Here is a 20761-nt window from a genome sequence, read left to right on the forward strand (position 1 = left end):
ATGCCAATGCGATGAGGCTTTTAAAGAATTTGCTGCAAATTATTGTGCTTTCGTGTTGGCACCTGTGTTGCACAGCACATTACAGTGCTCCACGTGTTTAACTGTTCATTGTTTACTTTTAGTTCAGTATTGCTATGTAGATTGGGTATATTCTAGTAGTAGTAACTATTCAGCTGTTACTGTTTAGTATTAACTATTTACCTTTGTCCCCTTAGTTGACTGCCTGGAATTTTGTCTGTTAGTAAAACATTAGGCATTAGGATCTGCCAACCATGGGTTGAGTGGTTCTGGAAGGACTGTTCTTTGTCATGTTACGAAACCATAGGTCCGTGAGTTGTTAAACTGTCATAATTCACTTAATCAAAAAAATGTACCCAGAATTTTAGCATGGTGAGCCGTCATTTGTTGAATAGACCATCTAAACCATGGTCACCAAGGTAATCAAATATATTTGGTAAGTCTTAGACTTTTTCCACTAATTAAGAAAGTTTTGGTATTTCACTGTCTTGTTTGGTTGAGAGCTGTCAGATTTTCCTGTCTGTTGCCAGAAATATATGTTGTCTAGTTGTTGACTCAGCAGTTCCTCTGTATTGTAGATATGGTCCTGCTAAGATTTTCTTACCACCTGTGTTCAAATGATGGAGTACCTTCTGGTTTTGAGGTTCTGTAGTGACTCTTTGTCAAGTCTTGCCTCTGCCACTTCACTACTAGATCGTTATTTAGCCCAGTTGAAATATGGGATCATCTTTTGACTTCGTGGTGTCACTGGAAAACTTATGTCTCCTAGTGGATGAAAATATTTCAATGACAGGGCTAATCTCTGTGTGGTATTCCTTTATCTCTAATCTTTACTTACATGTTTACATGTTATGCCTACACATACTGGGCAGTTTGATACTTTGACAAATACTTACCTGCATTCATGGCCAGGATACTGGTAACCACTATTTGGCGGCAACTTGTCAGTAGGGTTATAGCTAACAAGTGTCCTCTCAATTTTGTCATAGGATGAAATGGTTTAAAAGATTAAATGCTGGGGTACCTGGGTGGCTCAGTGAGTTAAGCCTCTGCCTTTGGCTTAGGTCATAATCTCAGGGTCCTGGGATCAAGCCCCGCATCAGGCTCTCTGCTCAGCAGAGAGCCTGCTTCCCCCTCTTCTCTTGGCCTGCCTCTTACCTATTGTGATCTCTCTGTCAAATAAATAAATAAAATCTTTTTTAAAAAAGATTACATGTCTATTTAAGCAACCCTGCTAATCAGTGTAACTCTGAATAAGGCAAATAACTTCTTTTAAAAAAACAATAGTAACTGTGATATAGTTCATATACTATGAAATTACTTTTTTACATTTCAGTGCCTTTTAATATATTCATAGAAATGTACAATCATCATTTCTGTACTACTGTAAAACATTTTTATCACCCCAGAAAGAAGCCCCATACCTATTAGCAGTAATTCCTCGTTTTCCTCTTCTGCAATCCCTGCAACCGCTAATCTAACTTTTGTCCCTGTGAGTTGGTCTGTTCTAGACATTCATATGAATGGAATCCTACAATATGTAGCCTTTATGTTGACATCTTCTATCACATAGCATGTTTTGGTGGTTTACCCATATTATGGTATATGTTAGTATTTCATCCGTTTTTATGTTGAATAACATTCCACTTTATGGATTAACTTCATTTCTTTTCATCTCTTGAAGGACATTTGGGTTTCCACCTTTTGACTTTCAACAAATAGTGGTATAAACATTTGTGTACAAGTTTTCATGTGAACATCTTTTCATTTCCTTTGGTATACATACACTTAGCAGTGAGATAGCTTTGTAGTATGACAACTCTATTATAATGTGAGTAATTTTGACAAACTTTATAAAGTGACTGCACCATTTTACGGTATCACGAGCAATGTATGAGAATTTCAACTTATCCCCATTCTCACTTGTTACTTTTGGTATTTCATAATAGCCATCCTAGTGGATGTGAAGTATCTCACTGGTTTTTACTATTTCTGCATTGAGCAACTTTTTATGTGCTCATTGGCCATTTGTATTTCTTTGCAGAAATGTTTATTCAAATCCTTTGTTAGAATTGGGTTATTTGTCTTTTTTGTGGTTTTGTTGTGATAATTCTTTCTATACCTCGATAATAGACCCCTATTTGGTACTTCGATTTGCAAATATTTTTCCATTCTCTGTGTTGTCTTTTAACTTTCCTGTTTGCAGTATGTAAATTTTTAATATTGATGAAATCCATTTTATCTAGTTTTTGGTCACTTTTGATTTGGTGTCATAACAAAGAAACCATTATATTGAGGTCTGATCCATTTGGCATTTATTTTTATATATGCTGTGAGGTGTAAGTTCAACTTTATCCTTCCGCATGTTAGATATATAATTGTCCTACCACCATTTATTGAAAAGACTATCTTATTGAATTATCTTGATACCTATATTGAAAATCCATTGATTCTAAATTCAAGGGTTTATTTGGGGCCTGTGAGTTTTTTCATTTATCTCTATATCCTTATATCCAGATCACACAGTCTTTATTATTTTAGTTTTATAGTAAATTTTGAAATCTGGAAGTATGAATCCTCCCAGCTTGGTTCATGATTGTTGGACGCTGAGTTTCTATATGAATTTTAGGATCATTTTGTCAATGGTTATAAAATAAGAGCTGGAATTTTGATGAACATCACATTTAACCTTAGATCACTTTGTGGAGTTTTGCCATGTTAACTGTTGTTCTCTTAGTCCATTAACATGGGATGTCTTTCCATTCATATAGTGTTTAATCTCCTTCAACATTGTAATTGTCAGAATAAGAAGTCTTATATTTCCATATAAAAATTATTCTAAATGTTATGCATTTTCTGATATTAAAAATAGAATTGTTATTTTGTTTTGATTGTTCATTGCTAATGTATAAAGTAAAATTATTCTTAATTGATATTGTATGTTCTAAGCTTTCTGAACTCACTAGAGTTGCTTCTTTTTATTCTAATAGTTTTAATATTAGGTGGGGTATGGGGTTTTTTTTAATTGGTAGATTCCTTGAGATTTTTATGTATAAGCTTATATCCCCTACAAATACAGATCACTGTACTTCTTTCTTTCTAATCTCATTGGTTTTTATTTCTTTTTTCTGCCTAATTATTCTGGATAAAACCTCCTATACAGTATTGGCAAGAGCAGGCTTCGTTGTCTTAGTGAAAATACACTTGCTTTTTTCCATCAGTTAAAATGATAGCTGTACAGTTTTTGTAGATTCCGTTTGTCAAGTGTAGAAAATTCCCTTCTGTTCCTAGTTTGTTGAGGTTTTTGGTTTTTTAAATCATGAGTGGTTGTCATGAAATTTTCAAATGTTTTCTACATTTGTTGATATGATCATGAGGTTTCCTCTTTATTCTGTAAAAATAGTGTGTTAGATTCATTGATTTTCCAATACTAAGCCAACTTTGCTTTACTGAGGTAAATCTGACTTGGTCATGTATATAATCACTTTCATTTCCAGATTTAGTTTGCTCCTGTTATGTTGGACATTTTTGGGAAATCTATATTCAAAAGGTAGCTTGCTCTGTTTTCCTCATTTTATCTTTGTCTAGCTTTGTTATAAGGCTAATGTGGACCTCATAGAATGAGTTGGGAAGTGTCTCCTCGAATATTTTTTTTGGAACATTAAGCAAGGGATTGGTATTCTTTAAACGTTTCACCTATTACCATTAAAGTCATCTGTTCAAGGACTCTTTGGGACTTATATAGATTAATTACCATATGTATTTTTATAGGTCTATTCAGATTTTTCTTCTTGAGTCAGATTTGGTTGTGTCTTTTTATGTTTAATGTAATTAAACATACTGCTCATGTAGGACTGATATCTGTTCTTTTCCAGTTTGTTTCCGTGTGTCTAAGAATTTTTGTTTCTCTGTTCATTTATTACTGCCTTCTTTTGTGTACCATTTTAATTCCTTTGTTTCTTGTACTGTATTTTCTAATACTCTTTTCATGGTTGCTCGGATATTTCAGGGAACATCTTACTTAAAATAATTGTTTTCAGATTAATATCAACTTAATTTCAATTGTGTACAAAATTAGCTCCACTATATCTTTGTTCCCTCCCCTCTTCTTTGTGCTGTTACTATTATGCAAATTACATCTGTATCTAATGTAAATACCTCAAGGTAATTTTCTAGTTACTTGTTTATGCTACTGTCTTCAAGTCAGAAATGAGCAAAAAATGTTACAAATAAAAATAGATTTTTTTTGTCTTTTAAATTTATTTATGCAGTTACTTGTACTTGTCCTCTTTATTTTTCATGTATATATGAGTTACTGTCTAGTGTCCTTTCTTTGCTGCCTGTAGGACGCTTTTGTACCCCTTGAGGGCGTGTCTATTAGCACTGAATTCTTTTAACTTTTGTGTATCACGGAATGTCATTTCTCCTTCACTTCTCAAGGATAGTTTTGCTGGATACAGAATTCTCCGTCAACGGTCTTTTTCCTTCAGTAGTTTGAATATAATCATCCCACTATTTTCTGGTCTCTGTGGTTTATGAAAACTTACTTAAGATCCATTACATATGATGAGTTGTTTTTCTCTTGCTGCATTCAAGATTCTGAAGTCACTTTGACAATTTGGTTATTATGAGTCTAGATTTGATTTGAATGTCTTTGAGTTTATCCTTCTTGGCATATACTGATCTTCTTGCATAATGTATATAGATTAATACTTTTTCATCAGATTTGGCAAGTTTTGGCCATTAATCTATTCACATATTCTTTGTGTGCTCTTCTCACTTTTGTTTGACTTCCATTATATTTGTCATGTTTACTGAGTAATTCTTTTTCATTATTTTATAATAAATAAGAACATAAGGTTCTCTGTAGTACTGGCTGAATCTCATAAGTGGTGTTCTTGTTTAATTGTATGTTTAGTGTGTTTGATCAGGGGTGCCTGGGTGGCTTAGTAGGTTAAAGCCTCTGCCTTCAGCTCAGGTCATGATCTCAGGGTCCTGGGATCAAGTCCTTCATCAGGCTCTCTGCTCAGCAGGGAGCCTGCTCCCCCCCCCCCTGCCTGCCTCTCTGCTTACTTGTGATCTCTGTCTGTCAAATAAATAAATAAAATCTTTTTTAAAGTGTGTTTGATCATAATTTACATTATTTTAAAGATTTTATTTATTTATTTGACAGAGACAGAGAGCACATATTTTATAATATATAAAATATATTGTTTTATCACATTGTGATTAGTGTGGTTGCTATTCTTTTGTACATGCCTAGTTCTTAATAACTGTAGTACAGCAAGTCCCTTATTCTTTAAAAAAAAATGGCTTTATTTTTATGTACTTATTCTTCCAGGAGACCTTTAGAAACAGCTTGTCAAGTCCTCACCATGACTACCATTGGAATTGCAGTTGGAATGGCATTGAATGCGTAGATTTAATTTTTGGAGAGCTATCGTCTTTATAATCTCCTCATACATGAATGTGGTATGTTTCTCCTTTTATTTAGATTCTTTTTTTTTTTTAAAGATTCTATCCATTTATTTGACAGAAAGAGAGCCAGAGCACACAAGCAGGGGGAGTGGCAGGAAGAGAGGGAGTAGCAGGCTCCCCGCCAGGCAGGGAGCCTGATGTGAGGCTCAGTCCCAGGACTCCGGCATCATGACCCCAGCAGAAGGCAACTGCTTAACCAACTGAGCCACTCAGACTTGGGTGTATCTGTTCTAGATAATGTTATCTTCATTATTTTTCCTTAATTTCTGGAAGAAATAGATGTCCTAGGAACTGAGATTCTGTTCAAAAAGTACAGATGTCATCTGCATAGACTAGATTCTTCAGTATAAAAGATCATAACAAAATATATTTTTTATATGATGGTAACATTTCTTCCACGTGACCCTAGGAGTCTGCCTTATTTGTTTTGTATTAATTACAGAGATGATGTCTAATAATAGGGAAATTATGTAGTAGACCATTTGTTTTTAGTGCTGTCAGCATCCCTTTGATCCTCTTCTTTCCCATTTAGAAGTGCTTCCTCCATCCTGCAAGCTTCTGGGAACTCAGTGCCCATTGTGTACAGGATATGTACCCATTGAAGACCTTCATGCCCTCCAATATAAGGCTAACTGTATTCTCACTACAGAAGTTTAGAATCAGAGAGGTAAGAGTCCTATTCCACTTGATGTTTTGTTTCAGTCTTAAGAGCAACTCTCTGAGAGGGAGCTAAAGAACATCCAGGATTCTCAGAGGGATTTGAACATGGATCCTATGAGAAGCATCATAGGAATTAGAGCTGTTTAGATTGTGGGAGACAACACGTCCAAAGTAAATAGTTTGATAATCTATTTACAGATCTTTTGTAGAGTCAGGGATAGTTGGTTTTTGCTGCTTTTGAAGGCAGTTCTAATGAATGGATAAACAGATATAAGAACTGTCCAAAGATATAAATATTCTCGGAAGTGGTACCTAATGGTCTCTGTGACCACTTGGAATGGAATTTGAAAATCTCCCTGCACTGTAATGAGAGAGAGGTTGGATTACATGCACTTAAAGGTCACATTTATTTCTGAGATTCTGACTATCTCAGTAAGGACAAATGAAACTGAGTACTTTCTGAGGCATCCCAGGGAGGTAGAATAAATTTGTTAAGGTAATTCACCTAATTAATGGCAGAGCATACTTCTCCAGTATATCTTAATCCACAATATATCTCCTCCAGTATATATTAATTTATAAGAGTAATTCCTTAAATTTGTATAGCACTTCATCATGTAGAAACCTATCACAAGCATGGTTTTATTTGACCCTCATAAAAATTGGGTGAATTTGGAGGAACAGATTTCATATGTTTATTTTATAAGTGGAAAAACATGGGTTTAGAAACTCTGAGTTTCTCTAGGGTAAGAGGGCTCTGGGAGATCATTCAATACAATCTCCATATTTTGCGGTTGAGGAAACTGAATACCAGAATTAAAAACCAGTGTATTTTGTAGGTATTCTTTGATTTGTTTTGGAGGGAGGAGAAGGTCAGGCTAAATGATTTCCTGAGGGTACAGAAGGATTGTGTTGCTTTTATCCACCCTTTAGTATACACTTGATAAATGCCGACTCACCACATTAGATTAAATGTCATTTTAACAGGCATTGATCAGAGGCACTAGGGTTTAAGGAGAAAACTTAAGGCTTTAGGGAGCAGGTTGTGCAAGATACTTTGGGTCATGAGATCCTTCTTGGTAGCCCTGAAAACATTTGAAGTGTTTCTGCTCCGGGTTTAAGGGACACCTGGGAAGCAGGGCATGAGAGAATGGGTTATGTTGTTAGTTTGCGATCAGTCTGGTATGGATGGGAATGAAGCCTCAGCCCCTGCCACGATCCTGGGAGCCACTAGTCACTCATGGGTGTATGACATAGGCTCAGCATGATGGCTCTCTTGAATATGGCATAGGTTGCAGATTTAGAACCTCAGAGATGGAGGGACCTTAAAAAACCTTATATCCAAACCAGCTGATTTCAGTTTGATCCTAATTTAGGTTCTTCTAAAATATACCCAACAATTGGCCTTTAATTTTGCCAGTAGAGCGGTACAATTAGCGACAGGAAGACCTTCAGCTTGTCTCTTCTTGGAAGACTTCTGTGCAGTATTGAGTGGAAATATATTTTTCTTCAGCTTCAACTTAATCAGCATATTTGTGTTGTACCCCAATTAAAAAATACTGCCTTATTGTTCTCTCTCCTGCACCTCTAGTTTCTTCTCTCTGCTGCCTTTTGAGCTGCGGCACTATGCTGGGAGATGGGACTATGGAGACGAATTTAGGCACAGTCCCTGCCCTCAGGTGTTCTCAGTCTAGTGAGAGGGTTCGACGTGTACACAGATAATTACAACAGTATGGTATGCTCTACAATAGAGGTATGTACAAGATACTATGGGGTTTAGAAGAGAAATCATTTGATTGAGTATAGAGATGCCAGAGGTTGGAGGAACTGATGCTTAAGTGGCTTAAAAGAAGTAACGCTAGACTAGGAAGAAGACAGGGAAGTACCTGTTAAACATAGGTGTGGACATTGGAGATAGAATGATGACATGGGGGACTACAAGTAGTTCCTAAAATTCAGACGTGGGCTGACACTAGGTCCTTACGTAGTATTCAATGAAATATGGATTTCATTTTGAGTGTTTAAGTAGGAGATGCTTTTTATGGTCACTCTGGCAGTATTCTAGAGTATGTTCTGGAAGATACTCAGAACTGGACAGGGAGATAAGTTAGTAGGTAAGATGATAAATTACCTAAGGCCAGAAGGAGTGGGAGTGGAGGAATGGAGCTAACCTCTTAATGAGAGGCTGTACAAACATGGACATAAGAGAACATGGGAAAACTAATAGAGGGGGCAATTAAGGCTCTCAGACTTTGGCAAATGTGCAATCACCTATCTCCATCCCTGGCCTTTATGAGAAATCCTCTCATGTTTTCTGGAAGAGCATTGCTGCTGTTTTCTTTTGAAACAGGGCTTGACTGTACTGTTTTTTGCAAGTTTCTTTTTGGGATGGCAGCTGTGTATGAAATGTTGAGTCTCAGAAGGACGTCTGAACAGCTGCAGACCTCTCATACGATTACTTAGTTCCTGATCCTTCTCACCAGTAGCAATTCTCCCTCACTGCCACCTGTCACCCAAAGTCAGAGTGAGGCTCTCATCTCTCAGACCCCCTGAGGGAAGAGACAGCACTTATTGTTACTGTCTCAGTTCTGTTTTGCTTAGGGATTTTAGTGTTTATGCTTACCTCCCAGTAAAATACATTCAGTAATCAAAAATCTGTACATGCAGTATTCGTTTTCTCTTTTTTCAAAGCAATAGGAACATGTCCTTTGGAAAATTCTCCACCCAGGGCTCAGAGGAGTGACCTTGGGAATTCAAGGAATGGATCTCTTTGACTAGAACAATTAACAGGAAATTATATTTAATTAGACCTTAGGTATTTTCAGTGAACCCTGTGTAAGTAGCCATCCTAGAGGGTGGTAAGGGGAAGAAGGGATGGGAAAGAGAGCTCTGAGTAGGACAGCAAAGCAGAATAGTAAAAGTTTGGGCCTGGGGACTAAATAGCCTAGGCTCAGATCTGCTCTTACATTCACCGGTGTGGTGTCAAGCGTGGTTTTTCACCTCTCTGGTACTTGACTTTCTCTTACGTAAAATAGGGGTAATAATCTTTTTTGCAATGATTTGGGGAGGGGGTGATCTCAATGATTTGTAAGGATTTATGGAATTGTTCGTGTAAATTGCTTGGAATGAGTCTGAAGTATGCGAAATACTGTATCAACTATAATTGCTGCTGCTGCTGCTGTTGACCATGAAAAGGATTAAAAGAAGATAGTTAAGAAGAGGTGCTTATTATATTTTACATTGTCAATGAGACTCTTGGGGTTCGAGAAAGAAAGGATAACAAACTGATGTGAAGGTTTTCAATGGTGTGCTAGTATGAAGTCAATTCGTCAATTCTCTGCCTTCTTTTTTCTTCTCTGCCAAATAGGTTGGGAAGCCAGATGAAGTTTGTCCATGCCCTGATCACTAATCTATTGCCTTTGCTCTTATTTCCAAATAGAAACCTGTTGAAAAGTTGTGTTACATCTGAATAAAGGTTACTCTAAAAATGTAGAAAAAATGCTTTGGAGTTGGTCAAAACTGGACTTGAAACCTGACTCAACTGCTTACTAGCTGTGTGATCTAAGGCATGTTTATTACTTAACCTCATTGAACCTCAGTTGCCTCATCTAATCATAATTAATTTGCAGGGTTTCTTTGAGGATATTTGTCAAGTGTATGTCATAAGCACTCTATAAATCATAGCTATCATTGTTAGTTTTTGGGATACTCACCATGTGACAGAGACAACAGCACGCCCTGGTGGCTGGGAGGACTGCATGGATCCATCCTCAACCTGGAGTTGTGCTCTTCTGAAGAAATCCTACTCGGATGGATATAATACAACCTGCTAAGTGTCCTAGCACTTATCAGGTTGTATTATCATTGTCCGTGTCTATGGCTCTCGTCTACCAGACTCTAAATTCCTTACAGGCAAGGACAGTGCCTTATTCATCTTTGTATTCGGTGCCTAATCCCGTGCACATTGTAGGCCTCATTAAATGTTTGTTGAATGAAAAACTGAATCATCAACAGACATTAATTGGGCGCCTGCTCTGTGATCTCCATGGGCTCAGCTTTTTCCCGCCAGTTGCCTACAACGTCCAAGCTGTCTTCAATATGCTTTCTCCTGAAGCTTACTCCTATCTTCTAATTCTTTTGCTGAGGACTTTTCTGTGTAGTGCAAGGAAAGCAAATATATTTACTTCATCTCAAGTACCATCTCCAACTGATTGAGAGTACCTGCCTTGATTGTGTTTATAAAAAGGATTCTGAAGCCAGGTCTCAGTTCAGTGTGAAAGAGCGTTATGACTAATAAGCAGTGTTTGCCAAGGGTGGGGGAGGGGGGCATAACAGCACAAGGGCCATATCTGTGTCTTATTTGATACTATGTTTTCCGTGAAATACTCTGTTTCTATGCCTGCATTTTAGTCTTGGCTACTTGCAGATGTTGCATGGCTGCCGCTGCCGCTGCCCCTACTACAGTTGCTGCTGGTTGCTCCCTGGGTAGGACCAAAGTGATCATTGATCAGAAACTTCATCCTCACAGTCTGGGGTTTGCTCCTGTGGCTGGTATTCACAGTTTCCCCTTTCAACTTTACCTCAGCTATCCCCTTACCTACCACACTGACAGGTAGGCTTCCCCTTTCCGTTCACCACCCAAAAGGCTCATATTTCTTTTCTTATTTCGTATGATTAATTGTACTTGTTCCATGAGAAGCCTTCTTTCTGTTAGAAGATGTGACAACTAGAATACAAGTTAAACGATTCCATCAGGGCACTACAGTGAGTCATATAAGCTTCCCCTTTACTGTGGGAGAAAATTGCAGACTTTAGGGCAGGAAGAACTGAGAAGGGATGTGCGTTGTAGATGTGGGAGAGGAAGACGATAGCAGATGGAATAAGATCCTGGGAAACGATGTAGGTTGGGAGGGTGAAACCTGTGCCTCTAAAATAGGAATGGAGGGTTGATAGCCTTGGTTGAAAGGAGTTTACCTCCTCACTGGAGCGTAGGGATAGGAGTCAGGAAGAGTAGCTGAGAGGGTTGTTGAAGATTTTTAATTGCTGAGGTGAGTGATGGAGAGGAAGCTGACCCGGGACAGGATTATGGAGACAAACCAGAGTCTAAGGACTATTCGGGCCAAAAGGCTGGAGTGGGGCCTTTTGGTATGTTAAAGTGGGATACTATCATATTAAATGATAGATCATACATTCAGTTAAAGTGAGAAGCCAGTTTGAAACATGATTAGAAACTCAGGAAATTATAAAGTGGTCTTAGGCCACTGTCACAAGTAAATTTGATTGCCTAGGACCAGCCTTCATTGACTGAGGAGTGGACAGCTAGCAAGAGAAGGGTTACACAGAAATGAATTTGGAAATCCAGGCTATATGTGGAAGGCAGTTAGGTCAGAAGTGAGCTCAAAAGTCTGAATACAAACAGGACTTGGTGTGATCAAGATGGGTGTGGAATAGTTGGAAAATTGCAATAATAGGACCTGTAATCAGAGAGTAGATTTTTAGAGATTTCAAAACTGGAGTGGTCAAGATACTTGTGAAACTGGGATGTCAGATAGTCAGCTACATAAATACTGAAGTGAGCCAGGATTATAGCAGAAGCTGGACTGGGAACAAACACTGGGGGCCAGATAGAATAGGCTTTGGTGCCTGAGGAGTGGTTAGAGCTTGGCTCATGGCAGTGGTGCAGGTGCAAAAGAGGAAAGGATGTGGCGGGATAGTAGTAGGAGCCGCAAAAGACTGGCAGGGATTATTAGAAGTTACCAAAAAAAAATTTAATTTGCACGTTGCACTGTGGTGTTGGCTTGCAGAAGGCCCAGCTAAAACGATCCCCTCATTTACTGAGCTCCTGCTCTCTCCCTGGCACCTTGCTCTGTACTCTCCATTTACCCTCTTTGGGTCTATCACATACCAGGTGTGTGAGAGAATGAGCAGCGGTCCCAAGCAAGGACAGCTAGGGTAGCTGCTGGCCCTCAGAACTGATGGAATGCTGTGGCCACCTCAGCAGACTGGGCAGCTTGAAGTGGCATAAAAAGATTTCCTTAGGATCAGAATTTTCCCTTGACATTGACCTAACTTTATTACATGGTACAAGCTTGTGTTGGCTGTTCCATAATGTACTCTGGCTTCCAAGCCTGAGTTGGGGAGTATGCTGGTACTGTCCTTTAAAAAACAAAAACAGGCACAACACTTGAAAAAACACACATATTGATTAACTCTTAAATAAGACAGTCTGGTTATCTATTTGAGCTTTTAAGATAAAGGATAGATCAAAGAAAGCTCACATCGATGGGTGAATAACAAAACCACTTTGGAAAACCACTCTGAGGTTAGGATTGTCCAGTTTAGTGGACTTACTATAGAGAACCGCTGTGCTGTTGGGAAGGAGGGCTAGAAATTGAGGCAGAAAATGTCCCTTAGGACCCAGAAGGTCAAGTTTAGGAGAAGAGAGTCTCTCTGTGAACCCTGTGACATTGCATGTAGTCATTTTTCTTCAGTTACAGTCTTCACATGAGTTATGAAATTTCAATGAAGGTTTAGAGCCACTGTGATAGAGAGACCAGGCCCTCAGACAGCCCATCCCCTCCTTTTGGGGCTGCTTTATATTTATTCCTCAGGAGGATCTGGTAGAAGACTTCGTGGGGGGAGAAGAAAAGGCAAGAAGCGGACAAGGACTACAGCCTGTCTTCATCTCAACTTCACAAAGCATGGTTCAGCAGAGGGATCATCCTCTTGAGACTCTCCAGACCACAAGTTGCTCCTTTCAGTTGCATGCTTAGCCCTCTCAGGTATTTTCTCTGTTCAGAAATTGTATTATATGTGTATATACGAACTATCACTTCCATAAAGAGTACTCCACATTCCCAGGGGGAAAAAAATCCCTAAAATAAGGTGTAAGGCTTGCTCTGTTAGGTTTCCAATTGTCAGAAATTGCTGGATTCCCCAATGCTGGGGTATAGGCCACCAGAGAAGAGTTTGGGTTTCAACAGCAAAGGACCCCAGCATCATGGAAGGAAGGCAGTCAGCTGACTTGAAAGTAACCCCCATCCCTGCACTTCATATTATTACTACTTTTTCCTTCTGCTCCTTGTCTAAGATACCACTGGCGACAGCAAACCAAAGCCATACTCTCTTCTCCCAATGGCACTTTTCTGGCCTGAGTGAATGCTGTTAGAAGTCACTCTGTCATTAGCACGTCCTTCCCATTTCTTAAGACCCAGATAGTCATGAATGCTAGAGTTGGCGTTGAATTTGCCCTACTTGGCCTCTGTGGTTGGGGAATACTAATGTTAATCAGCCTCATACCCACTCACTCCTGATTTCATGACAGATGCTAGAGAAGCTGTAGCCAAGGCTGGCAACCCTGTAGACCCCAGCTCCAGGATTTAATTGATGTCTCAGCTGGTTACAGAATACTGGTAGGAGGGCTTGCCTTAACCCAGCCCCCCTTCTGAGTTAGTCATCAGAAATCAGGACTTGTCTTAGGGCATATGTTACATAAGGACAGATACCTCAGGGATTAATAGTAAACAAGATTAGGAGTCCAAGTTACCTTTTCTCTCTCTTGGGGATGGGTGGCATAGGGTAAGTGGAAAGTCTTGTGACTTTCAAATATATTCCCAGTGATTCCTCAGGATACCCTGGGTCACACCATCTGCTATCTTATCCCGGGTATTGCCTTTCCTTCAGAGTTTTTCTAGTGCTCTTCTTGGCTCTCCCTAACCACCTTTCATTCCCTGCCCAACCCTGTTGGGTTTCAGCGGGTGTTTTGTTTTGTTCTTTTCCTTTCCCTTCCTCAGGCCACCTGTGACAGTCGTCACTTGGGGGGAGCCTTGTTGTGAATGAGTGAATGAAGCCTCAGTGAGTGAGTGGAGTGGCACTCATGTTTTTCTCTGAATATAAGGAGAGGGAAGGAGGCCATGAAATCCCATAATGGAGTAACAAAAATTTGACATTTTAGTAGATACTGGACCTAGAAGCCTACGTGAATTGAGGGAAACAAACCTGAGAGATCTTGGATGTGACTGAATGAAGATAGGAGTGAACTCCTTAGTAATGGAGGAAGAGGGGAAAAAGTGTGAGGGAGGTCATAAAATCCTTTATGTCCCCAGAGGAAGCCCTGAAATCAGCTTCATAAACCAGTGACTTTTTAAGGTGGATTAAAGATGAGTTGTTGCACTGCACTACTTCCGTTGCTGTTTGTGTTGAGAGTTGCTGTTCCAAGCCGTTTTCTCAGGTACAGCTGCCTTTGTGGAGACTCCTCTTGACCCCTATTGAGAAACAGCCCAGAACAAGGTTTGCAACTTAGAACTCTCTGGATCAGTGACAGAGTTTTAAAGGGGTCGAGGACAGAGGAGGTAGCACAAGTAATACCAGATATCTCAGGTATATATATATATATATATATATGGGATGGATGGGATAGAGGTGGAGAGCACAATGGTTTTAGGCAACTCCTAACACCTGGTGAGGCATAAGGAAACAGTACACTGAGAGGTCAGCCCTTCAGCATATTATTTGTCAATCTCCAGAGCATGATAGAATATCTAAAAGTTGTGAAAGATTCTTTCCTAGAAGAGATTCAGAAGAGGGGAACTTCCCGTTATGTAATGTGGGTATTACAGCTTTTAAAGAGTTCCCTACATAGGTCATGGAGATTGTTACTCATATCAGCCTGTGGGTGACCAGGCGAGTATTAACTTCGAGGTTTCATGCCCTTGGAGAGATCCTGCCACTCTCCTGCTTTGACAGGTGTTCATCTGCAGAATGAGTCCAGTACTTGAAGAAGTAAGAGGACAACAGGCATCAGGGGACAACAGTGTGGTCTTCTAACTGAAGATGGCAACAGAAAAGATCATGGACTTGGCTGGTTTGGGCTGGGCTTATTTGCTGTTTCAGAATTTAAAAAATACTTTTTTTTTTCTTGACAGTAAAAGTAACAGATGATCATTGTTGAAAAAGGTATAAATAAAAAAATCAAGAACACCTGTAATCTTACAACCCAGAAAACAACTCAACATTTGAGTGTTTCCTTTTGCCCTTTTAAAAACGAATCTCTGTAACACGGTTTTTCACATTTTTATTTTAATTTCAGTTAGTAAACCTGCAGTGTTCTGTTCATTTCGGATGTACAATTTAAAAACAAAATTGACATCATATTGCATGTTTTCCATTTTTCTTTATTTGAAAATAACGTATTTCCATGTCATTACCATTCTTTGAAAACACAGTATTGGTACATGGTATTTCATAGGGATCTAACAAAATTTAGGTAGATAATTGAATGCTGCTGGACATTTTGCATATTACCAATTTTGCCTATAAAATGTAATAAACATTGTATATTAATCACTGTGTACATTTCTAATTATTTCTTCCCAGTAAATTTCTGGAATTGGAACTACTGGGTTTGATGAGAGCAATATTAGGGCATCTGAAAGGTACTGTTGAATTGTCCTCAGTATAGTTGTAAAAATTCATTCCCGTCATTGGTGTATGTACGTGCACGTTTCTCCACACATTCATCAAAATATGGCCTTTCCTCTCTTTTTATAAATCTTTGCTCATTTAATAGGTAAATGTAAGAGATTTATTGGTTGATTGATTTATATATTTAAGAGGGAGAGCATGTGCATGTGTTGGGGGAGGAGCAAGGGGAGAAGCAGTCTTCTTGCTCAGCAGGGAGCCGAATGCAGGGCTCGGGACCCTGGCATCATGACCTGGGCCAAAGGCAGACCCTTAACTGACTGAGCCACCCGGATGCCCCTGTTCTATGGGTTTTGACCTAAGGCAAAGCCAAGAGTTGAATATTAACCTACTGTGCCATGCAGGCACCCCTCACTGTTCTTTAAGTTTTTAAATTCCAGTTAACTTACATTGTTCTATCAGTTTCAGATGTGCAGTATAGTATGTACATATATATATATATGTGCTGTCACAACAGCGGCTGTGATACCAAAATCTCTCTTCTTTCTGGATAGCACCACCGGTAACTTGTCCTCTGGAATAGAAACTGGGATAGGAACATGGGTAGGGATACGCATAATCACAGCCAGCTTGAAGGCCGTGACATTCCAGCACTGGGAAAGATAGCAATTCTTAGTGCAATTCAACATATCATTCAGCTCGCTAGCATTTGTTACGAGGAAAAGGAACGGTGGCGAGACGCAAATGGGAGTGGGCTGATAAGTAATATTATTGGGACAAGACACATTAACTGTTGTCTCAAAGGTACTAGAGTCATTTTAAGAACAGTTGAGGAATTTGCCACCATTTAACATGGACACTGCTGAGATATCAGTACATGCTCCTAGCAAGTTACAGACCTGCCGTGCATCAAAGGAAGAGGAGGGATTGCCTTGCTTAGGATTTTGAAAGGAATAATTGTACCCTGAAAGGTATTATTTTTATAAGTAGGAAAGCGTGGAGTGAATGTAAAGCTGTGCATTTCATTGATGTAAACTGAGCGCAAGGTACTCTGACATCCAGACCACTCCGGTGGCCATACCCTGTTATTGGTGCACCTGAGGAACTTAAAGGGTTGATATGGCCCCGAGGCATTAATAGGTTTCACAGGGGCCAAACCCTGGATCACAGGTGGTCCCATTGAGGTATGTTTAGCAAGCCTTCATCTGGGAACCATGGAGCCGCCTTTTCCACTATATTCAAAAAGGCCCGAGCAGTTTTTGCTTTTAGTGGAGTTTCATTGGCTTTCAGCAGGTCTTTTAAAGACCCTTCCAACCGCACTTTAGATACTTCAGATCCCATTATGAACACACAGACAACAGACGCGGACGTTAAAGACACTAACTAACACATTTAACTTTTTACACACATATACTTCAGTCGACCTTTACTCCCCGCTTTACCGCGGAATTCCCACTTTTGAATGTGGCCTTTACTCCCCACTTTACCGCGGAATTCCCACTTTTGAACGTGGCTAATGTCCCCGCTTACCTGCAGACCTTTACTCCCCGCTTTCCTGCGGATTACCTTGCAAGATTCCTTTATTTAGTTCCCGGGTTTCGGCACCATTTATCGCCCTTGACCCGCAAGGACGACAAGAAGCCCCAGTTCAGATGTATCTTCTCTCTCTTTATTTCCGCAAGTCTACACACTTACATACGTTTACATGACCAATCAGCGAGCAGGGTACAGAAGGGAGCGAATCAGGCTGTGCAGGCTGTGCACCTAAATGAACAACTTTGCTAGCAACCAATGCTGTTTACTTCCTCTTTGGGCGTTCTGCTTAGTCTCACGAGGCAATCCTAACCTGGCAACTAGCCAGGCGCCATCTTTTAATGGTGGAGGCCACCCTGGCCAGGGGCCTGCCTCTGACACACTCCCCCTGCTTGTGTTCCCTCTCTTGATGTCTCTCTGTCAAATAAATAAAAATTCTTTAAAACTTTTTAAAATAAATATATATATATGTATTTTTTTTAAAAAAACCACATATACCAATCAACAGCATACAGAAGATTTAAACAACCCGACTCACCCAATGGAAATACTGTGCTTCTGCTTTGAAGAATTACAGAAATAATTCATCCAAAGCATTTGCAACAGGCACAAGAACTGGTTCTGCATTAGATCAGAAAGATTACTTACTAATTTAAAAAATTGGCATTATATGATTCATGCTGTCTTACCACAATGAAATTAAGTTATATATTAATAAAGGTAAATAAAACATCTACATATATTTCATAATTTAAAGCACATTTCTAAATACAGTACTTGGCTTTTTCTGATGGGATTATTTCACATAGCATTATACTTTAGCTCCATCCATATTGCAAATGGCAACATTTCATTCTTTTTAATGGCTGAACAATATTCCATTGTGTATATATACCACTTTCGCTTATTCATCTCTGGATGGGCACTTGTTTCCATAAGCTTAGCTATTATAAATGCAATAAATGGGTGCACATACCTTTTGAATTAGTGTTTTCATTTGGGTAAATATCCAGTAGTGAGGGGCGCCTGGGTGGCTCAGTCAGTTAACCATCTGCCTTCGACTAAGGTCATGATCCCAGAGTCCTGGGATGGAGGCCCATGTTCAGTTCCCTGTTCAGTTGGGAGTCCCTGCTCTCCCTCTGCTTGTCTCCCTAGCTTGTGTGTGCACACACTCTCTTTTTCTCTCTGAAATAAAATCTTTTTTAAAAAATACATCCAGGGGCGCCTGGGTGGCTTGGTGGGTTAAAGCCTCTGCCTTCAGCTCAGGTCATGATCCCAGGGTCCTGTGGTCAAGCCCTGAATTGCGCTCTCTGCTCAGCGGGGAGCCTGCTTCCTCCTCTCTCTCTCTCTCTGCCTGCTTCTCTGCCTACTTGTGATCTTTGCCTCTCAAATAAATAAGCAAAATCTTTAAAATACACACACACACACACACATGCACACACACACACACACAAACACATCCAGTAGTAGAATTACTGAATCATGTGGTAATTCTATTTTTAATTTTTTGAGGAACACCCAAACTTTTCCACAAAGGCTGCACCAGTTTGTTTTCCCATCAACAGTGCATAGGGTTATTTATATGGATCAAGTAAGAAATGAGGGACATCTTAAAATTTAATGATAATGAAAAAACATTAAAAACCTGTGAGATGGGGGGAGGAGTCAAGATGGCAGAGAAGTAGCAGGGTGAGATGACATCAGGTAGCGGGAGATCAGCTAGATAGTTTATCAGACCATTCTGAACACCTACAAATCCAACAGGAGATTGAAGAGGAGAAGAGCAGCAATTCTACAAACAGAAAATCAACCACTTTCTGAAAGGTAGGACCTGTGGAGAAGTGAATCCAAAGTGACAGGAAGCTAGACCTGGGGGGGGGGGGGGCTGGCTCCCAGCAAGTGGTGGAGCAACGGAGCACAAAATCAGAACTTCTAAAAGTCTGCTCCACTGAGGGACATCACTCCAGAGGCTAAGCAGGGGTGGAGTCCACGCGGGGACAGCGTGATCTCAGGTCCCGTGGGGTCACAGAAGGATCAGGAGTGCCTGTTGCAGAGCTCATGGGGAAGCCAGCTACAGAGACAGAGCTGAGGAGTGAGCTCTCAACTCGGGGTTACCTTCAACTGTCATCTGTGGCACAGTCAGACCACTGCTCTTTAAGCAGGGACCCCACAAGTGGCAGATTCAGGAAGAACCCCCTGGAAGAGCAGCACAGATCTGCTGGGTTTGGAGACTCCAGGTGGGGCTGTGTGCCAGAGATAGAGACGCTTGGTCACAGGGTGAGCTCGGAGGGCAGCCAGAGGTCAGGGAGATGGGAGGAGCTTTTCTCCGAGGGCACACTGAGAAGTGTGGCCACAGCTCTCAGCTACTCTGGGCCCAGATTGGGAGGCTGCCATTTTCATTCCTGTCTTCCAGAGATCTACGGAAAGCAGAAAGCGTTCAGGGAACAAAAGCTCCCAAGAGCGAAACTGAGCAGATTACTTATCTGTAGCAAAGGTGGTGCACTTCCGCCTCAGGCAAAGACAGTTGAGAATCACTACAACAGGCCCCTCCCCCAGAAGATCAGCAAGAAATCCAGTCAAGACCAAGTTCACTTATCAAGGAGAACAGTGGAATTCCAGAGGAGGAGAAAGCAAAGCATGGAATTCATGGCTTTCTCCCCATGATTCTTTAGTCTTGCAAAGTTAATTAATTTTTTTAACTTTATTTTTTCTTATTCTAATTGTTTTAACTTTTACTCTTTCCTCTTGTAACATATTTAACTAGTTTATCTTAACAATATGTTTCATTAAAAAAATCTTTTTGAACCTTCATTATTTTTTTTAATTTTAAAAATTTTTATTTTTTATACACATATATTTTTATCCCCAGGGGTACAGGTCCATGAATCGCCAGGTCCACACACCCCAGAGCACTCACCATAGCACACACACACCCCAATGTCCATAACCCCACCCCCTTCTCCCAAGCCCCCTCCCCCCAGCAACCCTCAGTTTGTTTTGTGAAATTAAGAGTCACTTATGGTTTGTCTCCCTCCCAATCCCATCTTGTTTCATTTATTCTTCTCCTACCCACTTAAGCCCCCATGTTGCATCACCACTTCCTCATATCAGGGAGATCATACGATAGTTGTCTTTCGCCACTTGACTTATTTCGCTAAGCATGATACGCTCTAGTTCCATCCATGTTGTCGCAAATGGCAAGATTTCATTTCTTTTGATGGCTGCATAATATTCCATTGTGTATATATACCACATCTTCTTTATCCACTCATCTGTTGATGGACATCTAGGTTCTTTCCATAGTTTGGCTATTGTGGACATGGCTGCTATAAACATTCGGGTGCACATGCCCCTTTGGATCACTACGTTTGTATCTTTAGGGTACCCAGTAGTGCAATTGCTGGGTCATGGGGCAGTTCTATTTTCAACATTTTGAGAAACCTCCATGCTGTTTTCCAGAGTGGTTGCACCAGCTTGCATTCCCACCAACAGTGTAGGAGGGTTCCCCTTTCTCCGCATCCTCGCCAGCATCTGTCATTTCCTGACTTGTTGATGTTAGCCATTCTGACTAGTGTGAGGTGATATCTCATTGTGGTTTTGATTTGTATTTCCCTGATGCCGAGTGATATGGAGCACTTTTTCATGTGTCTGC

General features: G+C 40.1%; 1 long non-coding RNA gene across 8 annotated transcripts in view; it reads left to right on the forward strand.

Annotated features, from left to right (window-relative positions):
* The window catches only part of LOC132006675 (uncharacterized), a 45981-nt gene extending 30483 nt beyond the window's left edge, over positions 1-15498 (forward strand). For 2 of the 8 annotated variants that reach the window (XR_009401177.1, XR_009401181.1), the window contains exons 5-10: positions 5360-5490; positions 6029-6163; positions 7748-7909; positions 9596-10768; positions 12768-12938; positions 14902-15498. This is a non-coding gene — a long non-coding RNA (uncharacterized LOC132006675). The remainder of the gene's footprint in view (positions 1-5359; positions 5491-6028; positions 6164-7747; positions 7910-9595; positions 10769-12767; positions 12939-14901) is intronic. The other 6 variants (XR_009401182.1, XR_009401180.1, XR_009401178.1 and 3 more) reach the window with 6 other exon arrangements.
* The last annotated feature ends 5263 nt before the right edge of the window (positions 15499-20761 follow it).

The sequence above is a fragment of the Mustela nigripes genome, chromosome X (assembly GCF_022355385.1).
Source record: "Mustela nigripes isolate SB6536 chromosome X, MUSNIG.SB6536, whole genome shotgun sequence".
Lineage (NCBI taxonomy): Eukaryota > Metazoa > Chordata > Mammalia > Carnivora > Mustelidae > Mustela > Mustela nigripes.